We start from the raw sequence: 12,048 nt of genomic DNA, 5'->3' as shown, positions 1-12,048 counted from the left end.
TGAGCTGCTTGTAAATTTTGGAGATTAATCCTTTGTCGGTTGCTTCATTTGCAAATATTTTCTCCCATTCTGAGGGTTGTCTTTTGGTCTTGTTTATAGTTTCCTTTGCTGTGCAAAAGCTTTGAAGTTTCATTAGGTCCCATTTGTTTATTTTTGTTTTTATTTCCATTACTCTAGGAGGTGGGTCAGAAAGGATCTTGCTGTGATTTATGTCATAGAGTGTTCTGCGTATGTTTTCCTCTAAGAGTTTGATAGTTTCTGGCCTTACATTTAGGTCTTTAATCCATTTTGAGCTTATTTTTGTGTATGGTGTTAGGGAGTGATCTAATCTCATACTTTTACATCTACCTGTCCAGTTTTCCCAGTACCACTTATTGAAGAGGCTGTCCTTTCTCCACTGTACATTCCTGCCACCTTTATCAAAGATAAGGTGTCCATATGTGCGTGGGTTTATCTCTGGGTTTTCTATCTTGTTCCATTGATCTATCTTTCTGTTTTTGCGCCAGTACCATACCGTCTTGATTACTGTAGCTTTGTAGTATAGTCTGAGGTCAGGGAGCCTGATTCCTCCAGTTCCTTTTTTCGTTCTCAAGATTGCTTTGGCTATTCGGGGTCTTTTGTGTTTCCATACAAATTGCGAAATTTTTTGTTCTAGTTCTGTGAAAAATGCCAGTGGTAGTTTGATAGGGATTGCATTGAATCTATAGATTGCTTTGGGTAGTAGAGTCATTTTCACAATGTTGATTCTTCCAATCCAAGAACATGGTATATCTCTCCATCTATTTGTATCATCTTTAATTTCTTTCATCAGTGTCTTATAATTTTCTGCATACAGGTCTTTTGTCTCCTTAGGTAGGTTTATTCCTAGATATTTTTTTCTTTTTGTTGCAATGGTAAATGGGAGTGTTTTCTTGATTTCACTTTCAGATTTTTCATCCTTAGTATATAGGAATGCCAGAGATTTCTGTGCATTAATTTTGTATCCTGCCACTTTACCAAATTCATTGATTAGCTCTAGTAGTTTTCTGGTAGCACCTTTAGGATTCTCTATGTATAGGATCATGTCATCTGCAAACAGTGACAGCTTTACTTCTTCTCCGATTTGGATTCCTTTTATTTCCTTTTCTTCTCTGATTTCTGTGGCTAAAACTTCCAAAACTATGTTGAATAAGAGTGGTGAGAGTGGGCAACCTTGTCTTGTTCCTGATCTTAGTGGAAATGCTTTCAGTTTTTCACCATTGAGGATGATGTTTGCTGTGGGCTTGTCATATATGGTCTTTATTATGTTGAGGAAAGTTCCCTCTATGCCTACTTTCTGCAGGGTTTTTATCATAAATGGGTGTTGAAGTTTGTCAAAATCTTTCTCTGCATCTATTGAGATGATCATATGGTTTTTCTCCTTCAATTTGTTAATATGGTTTATCACATTGATAGATTTGCGTATATTGAAGAATCCTTGCATTCCTGGAATAAACCCCACTTGATCATGGTGTATGATCCTCTTAATGTGCTGTTGGATTCTGTTTACTAGTATTTTGTTGAGGATTTTTGCATCTATGTTCATCAGTGATATAGGCCTGTAGTTTTCTTTCTTTGTGACATCCTTGTCTGGTTTTGGTATCAAGGTGATGGTGGCCTCGTAGAAGGAGTTTGGGAGTGTTCCTCCCTCTGCTATATTTTGGAAGAGTTTGAGAAGGATAGGTGTTATCTCTTCTCTAAATGTTTAATAGAATTTGCCTGTGAAGCCATCTGCTCTGGCCTTTTGTTTGTTGGAAGATTTTTAATCAGTTTCAATTTCTGTGCTTGTGATTGGTCTGTTCATATTTTCTATTTCTTCCTGTTTCAGTCTCGGAAGGTTGTGCTTTTCTAAGAATTTGTCTATTTCTTCCAGGTTGTCCCCTTTATTGGCATATAGTTGCTTGTAGTAATTTCTCATGATCTTTTGTATTTCTGCAATGTCAATTGTTACTTCTCCTTGATTTGAGTCTTCTCCCTCTTTTTCCAGCTGAGTCTGGGTAATGGTTTATCAATTTTGTTTATCTTCTCAAAGAATTTGATTTTAGTTTTATTGATCTTTGCTATCATTTCCTTCATTTCTTTTTCATTGATTTCTCACCTGATCTTTATGATTTCTGCTTACTTTGGGGGGTTTTTTGTTCTTCTTTCTCTCATTGCTTTAGGTGTAAATTTAGGTTATTTATTTGAGATTTTTCTTGTTTCCTGAGGTAGGATTGTATTGTGATAAACTTCCCTCTTAGAAATTCTTTTGCTGCATCCCATAGGTTTTGGGTCGTCGTTTTTTCATTGTCAATTTTTCTACGTATTTTTTTATTTCCTCAGTGATCTCTTGGTTATTTAGTAGTGTACTGTTTAGCCTCCATGTGTTTGTAATTTTTACAGGTTTTTTCCTGTAATTCATATCTAGTCTCATAGCGTTATTGTCAGAAAAGACACTTGATATGATTTCAATTTTCTTAAATTTACCAAGGCTTGATTTGTGACCCAAGACATGATCTATTCTGGAGAATGTTCCATGAGCACTTGAGAAGAAAGTCTAATCTGTTGATTTTGGATGGAATGTCCTATAAATATCAATTAAGTTCAACTTGTTTAATGTGTCTATTAAAGCTTGTGTTTCCTTATTTATTTTCATTTTGGATGATCTGTCCACTCGTGAAAGTGGGGTTTTAAAGTCATCTACTATAATTGTGTTACTGTCGATTTCCCCTTTTATGGCTATTATCAGTCGCCTTATGTATTGAGGTGCTCCTGTTGGGTGCATATATATTTATAATTGTTATATCTTCTTCTTGGATTTATCCCTTGATCTTTATGTAGTGTCATTCTTTATCTCTTGTAATAGTCTTTATTTTAAAGTCTATTTTGTCTGATATGAGTATTGCTACTCCAGCTTTCTCTTGATTTCCATTTGCATGGAATATCTTTTTCCATCCCATCCCTTTCAGTCTATATGTGTCCCTAGGTCTGAAGTGCATCTCTTTTAGACAGCATATATACAGATCTTGTTTTTGTATCCATTCAGTCAGTCTATGTCTTTTGATTGGAGCATTTAATCCATTTACTTTTAAGGAAGTAAATGTATGTTCCTATTAATACATAGGAATGTATGTATTCCTATGTATGTTCCTATTACCATTTTTTTAATTGTTTAGTGTTTGGGTTTGCTTTTGTATGTCTTTTCTTTCTCTTGTGTTTTCTGCCTAGAGAAGTTCCTTAGCTTTTGTTCTAAAGCTGGTTTGGTGGTGCTGAATTCTCTTAACTTTTGCTTGTTTGTAAAGTTTTTAATTTCTCCATCAAATCTGAATGAGATCCTTGCTGGGTAATCTTGGTTGTAGGTTTTTCCCTTTCATCACTTTAAACATGTCCTGCCACTCTCTTCTGGCTTGCAGAGTTTCTGCTGAAAGATCATCTGATAATCTTATGGGGGTTCCCTTGTATGTTATTTGTTGCTTTTCCCTTGCTGCTTTTAATATTGTCTCTTATTTTAAAGTTTGATAGTTTGATTACTTTGTGTCTTGGCATGTCTCTCCTAGCTTTATCCTGTATGGGGTTCTCTGTGCTTCCTGGACTTGACTATTTCCTTTCCCATGTTAGGGAAATTTTCAACTATAATCTCTTCAAATATTTTCTCAGACCCTTTCTTTTCCTCTTCTTCTTCTGGGACCCCTATAATTCAAATGTTGTTGTGTTTACTGTTGTCCCAGACATCTCTAAGATGGTCCTCAATTCTTTTCATTCTTTTTTCTTTATTCTGCTCTGTGGTAGTTATTTCCACTATTTTATCTTCCAGGTCACTTATCCGTTCTTCTGCCTCAGTTATTCTGCTATTGATTCCTTCTAGAGAATTTTTAATTTCATTTATTGTGTTGTTCATCATTGTTTCTTTGCTCTTTAGTTCTTCTAAGTCCTTGTTAAACATTGCTTCTATTTTCTCCATTCTATTTACAAGATTTTGGATCATCTTAACTACCATTACTCTGAATTCCTTTTCAGGTAGATTGCCTATTTCCTCTTCATTTGTTTGGTCTGGTCAGTTTTTACCTGACTGCTTCATCAGCTGCATATTTCTCTGTCTTCTCATTTTGTTTAACTTACTGTGTTTGGGGTCTCCTTTGTGCAGGCTGCAGGGTCATAGTTCCCATTGTTTTTGGTGGAGTTCCCTCACCCAATGGGTGAGGTTGTTTCAGTGGGTTGTGTAGGCTTCCTGGTGGAGGGGACTGGTGCCTGTGTTCTGGTGGGTGAGGCTGGATCTTGTCTTTCTGGTGGGCGGGACCGCATCTGGTGGTGTGTTTTGTGGTGTCAGTTAACTTAGTATGATTTTAGGAAGCCTCTCTGCTAATGGGTGGAGTTTTGTTCCTGTTCTGCTAGTTGTTTGGCATGGACGATCCAGCACTGGAGTTTGCTAGCCATTGGATGGAGCTGGTTCTTAGCATTGAGATGGAGATCTCTGGGTGAGCTCTCACTTACTGATATTACCTGGAGCTGGGAGGTCTCTGGTTGTCCAACGTCCTGAACTTGCCTCTCCCACCTCAGAGGTTCAGGCCTGACACTAGACCAGAATACCAAGACCCTGTCAGCCACACAGCTGCCAAATCAACTAGCTCTGAAAAGTTGGTGCTGGAGCCTGGGGCCCACACCCACCATTGCTGGCAGTGGAGAGCACGGGAGAGGGTCGGCAGTGGTGATGCAATGTAAGGTGTTGTCGGCGGGGGGGGGGTAGGCATCCTCGTGCATGCCCCTCATTGTGTGCCCCTCCCACCACCCAATTTTACTTAATTTGAGGGCTCCCTGGGTTTTGGTTGATTTTGGAACTGGAAATGTCCTTTGGTAAATATGGGGAGGTGATGGGTTTGATTTAGTTTGTCATGGCTAGGTTATCAGTCCATTATCTGGGGCTATCCATACAACTGCCTGTCCCCTGAATAACCAAATATAGATGTCACTCTTGTGTCCATCTATAGAGGTGGGATAGGGAGGGTGGGAGGGAGATGCAAGAAGGAGGAGATATGGGGATGTATATATATGTATAGCTGATTCACTTTGTTATACAACAGAAACTAACACACCATTGTAAAGCAATTATACTCCAATAAAGATGTTAAAAAAAAGTCACTGTTGCTTTGTTTCCCACCCCCATCTTCCCCCAAGAGACCAAAAATGTGATTGTGCATTTCCTCCTCCAGAACTGCAGCCTCCTTCCCCAGGAAGAAGCTGGTCAGCTCTCAGACAGGAGTGGGGCCACCTGAAGACAAGATCCATCCAGGCCCTTTTCTGGACTGAGAGCTAGATTGTCTGAAGCTCCCTGAGGAAAGAAAGTCCACCTGAAGGGATGAAGGGAGTGGCCCTCACTGAAAGGAATTGGACCCTCAAGTCAAGAAAGAATGGCAGGGGATGGGGGGCTCAGCTGTGGACCTCAACTCTTTTTTTAAAAATAAATTTATTTATTTATTGGCTGCACTGGGTCTTCACTGCTGCACGCGGGCTTTCTCTAGTTGCGGTGAGCGGGGGCTACTCTTCATTGCGGTGTGCGTGGTTTCTCTTACTGCGGAGCACGAGCTCTAGGCGCACGAGCTTACTTGCTCTGTGGTATGTGGGATGATCCTGGACCAGGGCTTGAACCCGTGTCCCCTGAATTGTCAGGACGGTTCTTAACCACTGCATCACCAGGGAAGTCCCTTTTTCTTTTTTTAAGATATTTTTTTTACATTTTTATTGGAGTATAATTGCTTTAAAGTGGTGTGTTAGTTTCTTCTTTATAACAAAGTGAATCAGTTATACATATACATATGTTCCCATATCTATTCCCTCTTGCGTCTCCATCCCTCCCACCCTCCCTATCCCACCCATCTAGGTGGTCACAAAGCACCGAGCTGATCTCCAAGTGCTATGCGGCTCCTTCCCACTAGCTATCTATTTTACGTTTGGTAGTGTCTATATGTCCATGCCTCTCTCTAACTTTGTCACAGCTTACACTTCCCCGTCCCCATATCATCAGGTCCATGCTCTAGTAGGTCTGTGTCTTTATTCCTGTCTTACCCCTAGGTTCTTCATGACATTTTTTTCCCTTAAATTCCATATATATGTGTTAGCATACGGTATTTGTCTTTCTCTTTCTGACTTACTTCACTCTGTGTGACAGACTCTAGGTCCATCCACCTCATTACAAATAGCTCAATTTCGTTTCTTTTTATGGCTGAGGAATATTCCATTGTATATATGTGCCACATCTTCTTTATGCATTCATCCGATGATGGACACTTAGGTTGTTTCCATCTCCGGGTTATGGTAAATAGAACTGCAATGAACATTTTGGTACATGACTCTTTTTGAATTATGGTTTTCTCAGGGTATATGCCCAGTAGTGGGATTACAGGGTCATATGGTAGTTCTATTTGTAGTTTTTTAAGGAACCTCCATACTGTTCTCCATAGTAGCTGTACCAATTCATATTCGCACCAGTAGTGCAAGAGTGTTCCCTGTTCTCCACACCCTCTCCAGCATTTATTGCTTCTAGATTTTTTGATGATGGCCATTCTGACTGGTGTGAGATGATATCTCATTGTAATTTTGATTTGCTTTTCTCTAATGATTAATGATGTTGAGCGTTCTTTCATGTGTTTGTTGGCAGTCTGTGTATCTTCCTTGGAGAAATGTCTATTTAGGTCTTCTGCCCATCTTTGGATTGGGATTTTTGCTTTTTTCTTATTGAGCTGCATGAGCTGCTTATAAATTTAGGAGATTAATCCTTTGTCAATTGCTTCATTCGCAAATATTTTCTCCCATTCTGAGTGTTGTCTTTTGGTCTTGTTTATGGTTGCTTTTGCTGTGCAAAAGCTTTGAAGTTTCATTAGGTCCCATTTGTTTATTTTTGTTTTTATTTCCATTACTCTAGGAGGTGGGTCAAAAAGGATCTTGCTGTGATTTATGTCATAGAGTGTTCTGCCTATGGTTTCCTCTAAGAGTGTGATAGTGTCTGGCCTTACATTTAGGTCTTTAATCCATTTTGAGCTTATTTTTGTGTATGGTGTTAGGGAGTGATCTAATCTCATACTTTTACATGTACCTGTCCAGTTTTCCCAGCACCACTTATTGAAGAGGCTGTCCATTCTCCACTGTACATTCGTGCCTCCTTTATCAAAGATAAGGTGACCTTATTGTGCGGGTTTATCTCTGGGTTTTCTATCAGCTTCCATTGAACTATATGTCTGTTTTTGTGCCAGTACCATACCGTCTTGATTACTGTAGCTTTGTAGTATAGTCTGAGGTCAGGGAGCCTGATTCCTCCAGCTCCGTTTTTCGTTCTCAAGATTGCTTTGGCTATTCAGGGTCTTTTCTGTTTCCAAATTGTGAAATTTTTTGTTCTAGTTCTGTGAAAACTGCCAGTGGTAGTTTGATAGGGATTGCATTGAATCTGTAGATTGCTTTGGGTAGTAGAGTCATTTTCACAATGTTGATTCTTCCAATCCAAGAACATGGTATATCTCTCCATCTATTTGTATCATCCTTAATTTCTTTCATCAGTGTCTTATACTTTTCTGCATACAGGTCTTTTGTCTCCTTAGGTAGGTTTATTCCTAGATATTTTATTCTTTTTGTTGCAATGGTAAATGGGAGTGTTTTCCTGATTTCACTTTCAGATTTTTCATCATTAGTGTATAGGAATGCCAGAGATTTCTGTGCTTTAATTTTGTATCCTGCTACTTTACCAAATTCATTGCTTAACTCTTCTTCTTTTCCGGTAGCATCTTTAGGATTCTCTATGTATAGTATCACGTCATCTACAAACAGTGACAGCTTTACTTCTTTTCTGAATTGGAATCCATTTATTTCCTTTTCTTCTCTGATTTCTGTGGCTAAAACTTCCAAAACTATGTTGAATAAGAGTGGTGAGAGTGGGCAACCTTGTCTTTTTCCTGATCTTAGTGGAAATGGTTTCAGTTTTTCAACACTGAGGACAATGTTGGCTGTGGGTTTGTCATATATGGTCTTTATTATGTTGAAGAAAGTTCCCTCTATGCCTACTTTCTCGAGGGTTTTTATCATAAATGGGTGTTGAATTTTGTCGAAAGCTTTCTCTGCATCTATTGAGATGATCATATGGTTTTTCTCCTTCAATTTGTTAATATGGTGTATCACGTTGATTGATTTGCATATATTGAAGAATCCTTGCATTCCTGGAATAAACCCCACTTGATCATGGTGTATGATCCTTTTAATGTGCTGTTGGATTCTGTTTGCAAGTATTTTGTTGAGGATTTTTGCATCTATGTTCATCAGTGATATAGGCCTGTAGTTTTCTTTCTTTGTGACATCCTTGTCTGGTTTTGGTATCAAGGTGATGGTGGGCTCATAGAATGAGTTTGGGAGTGCTCCTCCCTCTGCTATAATTTGGAAGAGTTTGAGAAGGACAGGTGTTAGCTCTTCTCTAAATGTTTGATAGAATTCGCCTGTGAAGCTATCTAGATCTGGGCTTTTGTTTGTCCAAAGATTTTTAATCACAGTTTCAATTTCAGTGCTTGTGATTGGTCTGTTCATATTTTCTATTTCTTCCTGATTCAGTCTTGGTAGGTTGTGCATTTCTAAGAATTTGTCCATTTTTTCCAGGTTGTCCATTTTATTGGCATAGAGTTGCTTGTAGTAATCTCATGATCTTTTGTATTTCTGCAGTGTCAGTTGTTACTTCTTTTTCATTTCTAATTCTATTTTTTTTACATCTGTATTGGAATATAATTGCTTTACAATAGTGTGTTAGTTTCTGCTTTATAACAAAGCGTATCAGTTATACATATACATATGTTCCCATATCTCTTCCCTCCTGCATCTCCCTCCCTCCCACCCTCCCTATTCAACTCCTCCAGGGGGTCACAACGCACCAAGCTGATCTCTCTGTGCTATGCGGCTGCTTCCCACTAGCTAACTACCATACGTTTGGTAGTGTATATATGTCCATGCCTCTCTCTCGCTTTGTCACAGCTTACCGTTCTCCCTCCCCATATCCTCAAGTCCATTCTCTAGTAGGTCTGTGTCTTTATTCCTGTCTTACCCCTAGGTTCTTCATGACATTTTTTTTCTTAAATTCCATATATATGTGTTAGCATACGGTATTTGTCTTTCTCTTTATGACTTACTTCACTCTGTATGAAAGACTCTAGGTCTATCCACCTCATTACAAATAGCTCAATTTCATTTCTTTTTATGGCTGAGTAATATTCCATTGTATATATGTGCCACATCTTCTTTATCCATTCATCCGATGATGGACACTTAGGTTGTTTCCATCTCCGGGGACTCTAAATAGAGCCGCAATTAACATTTTGTTACATGACTATTTTTGAATTATGGTTTTCTAATTCTGTTGATTTGAGTCTTCTCCCTTTTTTTCTTGATGAGTCTGGTTAACAGTATCAATTTTGTTTATCTTCTCAAAGAACCAGCTTTTGCTTTTGTTGATCTTTGCTATCGTTTCCTTCATGTCTTTTTCATTTATTTCTGATCTGATCTTTATGATTTCTTTCCTTCTGCTAACTTTGGGGTTTTTTTGTTCTTCTTTCTCTAATTGCTTTAGGTGCAAGTTTAGGTTGTTTATTCGAGATGTTTCCTGTTTCTTAAGGTAGTATTGTGTTGCTATAAACTTTCCTCTTAGAACTGCTTTTGCTGCATTCCATAGGTTTTGGGTCATCGTTTCTCCATTGTCATTTGTTTCTAGGTGTTTTTTGATTTCCTCTTTGATTTCTTCAGTGATCACTTCGTTATTAAGTAATGTATTGTTTAGCCTCCATGTGTTTGTATTTTTTACAGATCTTTTCCTGTAATTGATGCCTAGTCTCATAGCATTGTGGTCGGAAAAGATACTTGATACAATTTCAATTTTCTTAAATTTGCCAAGGCTTGTTTTGTGACCCAAGATATGATCCATCTTGGAGAATGTTCCATGAGCACTTGAGAAAAATGTGTTTTCTGTTGTTTTTGGATGGAATGTCCTATAAAGATCAATTAAGTCCATCTTGTTTAATGTATCATTTAAAGCTTGTGTTTCCTTACTTATTTTCATTTTGGATGACCTGTCCATTGGTGAAAGTGGGATGTTAAAGTCCTCTACTATGAATGTGTTATTGTTGATTTCCCCTTTTATGGCTGTTAGTATTTGCCTTATGTATTGAGGTGCTCCTATGTTGGGTGCATAAATATTTACAATTGTTATATTTTCTTCTTGGATCAATCCCTTGATCATTATGTAGTTTCCTTCTTTGTCTCTTCTAATAGTCTTTATTTTAAAGCCTATTTTGTCTGATATGAGAATTGCTACTCCAGCTTTCTTTCGGTTTGCATTTGCATGGAATATCTTTTTCCATCCCGTCACTTTCAGTCTGTATGTGTCTCTAGGTTTGAAATTGGTCTCTTGTAGACAGCATATATATGGGTCTTGTTTTTGTATCCATTCAGCCAGTCTGTGTCTTTTGGTGGGAACATTTAATCCATTTACATTTAAGGTAATTATCGATATGTATTTTCCTATTCCCATTTTCTTAATTGTCTTGGGTTTGTTATTGTAGGTCTTTTCCTTCTCTTGTGTTTCTTGCCTAGAGAAGTTCCTTTAGCATTTGTTGAAAAGCTAGTTTGGTGGTGCCGAACTCTCTCAGCTTTTGCTTATCTGTACAGGTTTTAATTTCTCCATCAAATCTGAATGAGATCCTTGCTGGGTAGAGTAATCTTGGTTGTAGGCTTTTCTCCTTCATCACTTTAAGTATGTCCTGCCAGTCCCTTCTGGCTTGCAGTGTTTCTGCTGAAAGATTACCTGTTAACCTTACGGGAATTCCCTTGTATGTTATTTGTTGTTTTTCCCTTGCTGCTTTTAATATGTTTTCTTTGTATTTAAGTTTCAACAGTTTGATTAATATATGTCTTGGCATGTTTCTCCTTCAATTTATCCTGTATGGGACTCTCTGTGTTTCTTGGACTTGATTAACTATTTCCTTTCCCATATTAGGGAAGTTTTCAACTATAATCTCTTCAAATATTTTCTCAGTCCCTTTCTTTTTCTCTTCTTCTTCTGGAACCCGTATAATTCGAATGTTGGTGCGTTTAATGTTGTCCCAGAGGTCTCTGAGACTGTCCTCAGTTCTTTTCATTCCTTTTTCTTTATTCTGCTCTGCAGTAGTTATTTCCACTATTTTATCTTCCAGGTCACTTATCTGTTCTTCTGCCTGAGTTATTCTGCTATTGATCCCATCTAGAGTATTTTTAATTTCATTTATTGTGTTGTTCATCATTGTTTGTTTCATCTTTAGTTCTTCTAGGTCCTTGTTAAATGTTTCTTGCATTTTCTCTATTCTGTTTCCAATATTTTGGATCATCTTTACTTTCATTATTTGAATTCTTTTTCAGGTAGACTGCCTATTTCCTCTTCATTTATTAGGTCTGGTGGGTTTTTATCTTGCTCCTTCATCTGCTGTGTGTTTTTCTGTCTTCTCATTTTGCTTATCTTACTGTGTTTGGGGTCTCCTTTTTGCAGGCTGCAGGTTCGTAGTTCCTGTTGTTTTTGGTGTCTGTCTCCAGTGGCTAAGGTTGGTTCCATGGGTTGTGTAGTCTTCCTGGTAGAGGGGACTAGTGCCTGTGTTCTGGTGGATGAGGCTGGATCTTGTCTTTCCGGTGGGCAGGTCCATGTCTGGTGGTGTGTTTTGGGGTGTCTGTAGACTTATTATGATTTTGGGCAGCCTCTCTGCTAATGGGTGGGGTTGTGTTCCTGTCTTGCTAGTTGTTTGGCATAGGATGTACTGCACTGTAGCTTGCTGGTCGTTGAGTGAAGCTGGGTGCTGGTGTTGAGACAGAGATCTCTGGGAGATTTTCACCGTTTGATATTATGTGGAGCTGGGAGGTCTCTTGTGGACCAGTGTCCTGAAGTTTGCTCTCCCACCTCAGAGGCACAGCACTGATTCCTGGTTGCAGCACCAAGAGCCTTTCATGCACACAGCTCAGAGTAAAAGGGAGAAAAAGTAGAAAGAAATAAAGAGGATAAAAGAAAAGAAA

General features: G+C 38.4%; 1 protein-coding gene across 1 annotated transcript in view; it reads left to right on the top strand.

Annotated features, from left to right (window-relative positions):
• Positions 1-11,411: 11,411 nt before the first annotated feature.
• Positions 11,412-12,048, top strand: part of SLC23A2 (solute carrier family 23 member 2) — a 339,540-nt gene continuing 338,903 nt past the window's right edge. The window contains exon 1 of the mRNA XM_049699483.1: positions 11,412-11,585. The gene's annotated coding sequence lies outside the window, so the exon portion shown is untranslated. The remainder of the gene's footprint in view (positions 11,586-12,048) is intronic.

This window comes from Orcinus orca, chromosome 16 (assembly GCF_937001465.1).
Source record: "Orcinus orca chromosome 16, mOrcOrc1.1, whole genome shotgun sequence".
NCBI lineage: Eukaryota > Metazoa > Chordata > Mammalia > Artiodactyla > Delphinidae > Orcinus > Orcinus orca.
This window is presented reverse-complemented; position numbering and strand designations above follow the sequence as displayed.